Raw genomic sequence first — 2785 nt, 5'->3', positions numbered from 1 at the left:
AGGTCAAACTGTATGATTCATCCCCTGGGGACCATGAATGTCTATACAAAATTTAATGACAATAAATGGTCGTTGACACAGATAGACCAACCAACTAATGCAAATGAGATAGGATGCATTGACTTTCTATTTAACCAAAATCTTTCTCTTACTTAACCAAGGGTCATAAACCTAAAAAAACATGCTTTATACATTCAATCTTCATCCTACAACTTGTCTGAGGTTTAGGAATGTCACAACTGGATTGGAAAATTGTTGCTTGTGAACATAATCAAGTTCTTTCCCTCAACAACATATCTGACAAAGTAAATTAGTCATGTATAAATTCTCTTTGATGCAACGTCCAGAAAAATCAGTACATACTACCTTTCCATCTAGATTTCAACTTCACATGAAAAATTCAAAAGATATACAATCCTAACATCAATCTTGTCTATTTCTAATGATACTAAATGTCACCACCTACTATGTTTTATTTAGAGGGACAGATTAAACCAGTGGAGACTTAACTGTAATTCAAGAGGAAGAGGATTTAACCATCCACTCTGTCTGGACATGTCCATCCCAGAATGCACTTTGGGGAACATGAGCTGCAGGAGATGGCCAAGTTCAAAAATTAACCAAAACTGTAACAGATATGTGACAAAAAATAACTCAACTCAGAAAGATATGAGTCATACAAGGTGATATTGGTTTGACATACATAATCAACTATTTGAAAATAATTAGATTAAAATGACATTTGGAGTCATTGCTAACAAATGACCTTTAGTTACAAGTTGCAATCCTTTCTGCAAACGTACCTACTTCAAAGATATCAATAAATACTCTTTATCTCAGTCAAAAATCTGATTTCAAACCAGAGATATCACATTTTAGGATATGACCACTTCCTTCTGATTAATTCCTTTTATCAGATTACATGTCACAGACTTTGAGTCCTTGCAGAGTTTGGAAAGCTTTGGTATAATTCTTGCTACAGGAGACAAAACGGAATAAAGGAAAGTCACTTTGATGTATCATTTACTGCCATAGGGGAAGTGCCTTTGATTAGACCGTTGTCCTCAGCTTGGGTAGAAGTAAGTTAAACCATTCCTGTCAAGAGTACTGAACATTGCAACACTTGCTCTTATGAACTAGAATGTGAGTGTGGTGATGAGGGAGAATTTTGTATTAAAAAAAAAAAGTGAGTAAAAGGGAGGGTTTAGGGAAGGGCTGCCAACTTTTGATTTAAGCTTGGAGTGAGATTTGTTCCTGTGTTTGAATAAATTATCATCTTAATGCAGACCCAGAACCAGAGAAAATAACGGTAGAAAAATGAATACAATATGAACAAGAACAAACACAGCAGGGCTACATCTGGAACAGTCAGATTGTAACATTACTTTGATACCTGCAACCTTGCCACTTTTAAGTGTACAGTCCTCTCATGTAAGCCTATCTAGAACCTATCTTCATAAGGCTTCTCCTCCTGGAAGCTTAGGGCTTAAAATTTTTGTATTTTTACACCAAAAAACAGTACTATTTGAAATATTAAAATCTAGGTGAACAACAGCCATATGCAGCACAAGTCCACGCAGAAACATCAGTGTAAAACAATTCACTCATTCTCATGTGCTCTGTTGTACGTGCTTGTGGCTGATTTTGCAGCCTTGATCATTTGGGGTGGCTCCCACTTGAAGTATGGCTCCAAGTCTGCCATCTTAATTGTCATTAGAGGTCAGTGTTCCCTCCAGGGCTAGACTGTTACTAGTTTTTGTTTTGTTCAGCCCACCAAATACCCGCTCTGCGTCAGCAATGGAGTGTAACAGGACTAATATCACTTTAGTATTAACAGAGAGTCTCTCAAACCTGCCCACCCCTGTCGCCTATAAAACACAGACAACAGGGTTAAGTTGCACCATTAATACATTTAGACACCGAAAATAAGTCAAGTTTTCAAATGAGACAGATTTCTGACCTTGTGTTTTAAGCTTGCCATGTTGGCTCAGAAGCCCTCAATGTCTGGGTCTGCTGCCAAACTAGGCATAGGAATCGTCTGATAGTCTAAGAACTCCTCCCCCAGTGCGTCATGTTCCTGTGGGCTGTGGTAGGGGAGACAGTGGACGTACCTTTTTTGAAGCGAAACAAGAGTTACAAACTTGTATTCACTCCATATGAGATATACTCAGGTGATAATGAGTAGTTTTTCAGAAAAAAAGTATCCTTTTTTTATTTGTTATTAATTTCTGAAGAAATTAATATGAGTACTTTGGTAGAAATGAATATATAAATTCTACCTCTGCACAAAGTAAAGGGCATCTTCTACCCAACATTCTGCCCTCTGCCTCACATCCACAAATCTGGCATGCTTCAGCAAGGGGTCTCTCAGAGGCAGACTTTGTAGAGCGTACTCTACAGCTCTCATCAACAGCTTCAGGGCTGCAGTGTGGAATATCTGCAGTTGCTGGGCTGTGATGTCCCAAGCTTTCAGTAGTTGGTTGAGCCACGCTCTGGTGGTGAAGCTGACATTCCGTTTGATTCCTGTTTGAGATGCAGAAAACACAATCAAATCCAATGTACTTTCATAAAAAACACCTACATACAAGCCTTTCCTTGAGGTTCATCTTAGTAGTTTACTGATTACAAGTCATATAATTCCAAAAGACAATATATTACATACATATACATGCAGTACCAGTCAAAAGTCTGGACATGCCTAGTTGTTGAAGCTTTTGTTTTTTTGTGTGTCAAAAATTATGGAACAATCAGTCTAGAAGTAATCACATCATTGTATTCATACATG

The 2785-nt window shown here is 37.8% G+C and overlaps 1 long non-coding RNA gene across 1 annotated transcript; it reads right to left on the bottom strand.

Moving 5' to 3' along the window:
• Window positions 1-748: 748 nt before the first annotated feature.
• LOC122999912 lies at window positions 749-2460 on the bottom strand. The gene is made up of 3 exons (XR_006407854.1): window positions 2280-2460; window positions 1961-2111; window positions 749-1868 (listed from the first exon to the last, which is right to left on the bottom strand). It is a non-coding gene; the product is annotated as an uncharacterized LOC122999912 (long non-coding RNA).
• Window positions 2461-2785: the final 325 nt, after the last annotated feature.

The sequence above is a fragment of the Thunnus albacares genome, chromosome 16, assembly GCF_914725855.1.
Source record: "Thunnus albacares chromosome 16, fThuAlb1.1, whole genome shotgun sequence".
Taxonomy (NCBI): Eukaryota; Metazoa; Chordata; class Actinopteri; order Scombriformes; family Scombridae; genus Thunnus; species Thunnus albacares.
The sequence above is the reverse complement of the archived record's forward strand: the minus strand, read 5'-3'. Positions and strand labels throughout refer to the sequence as shown.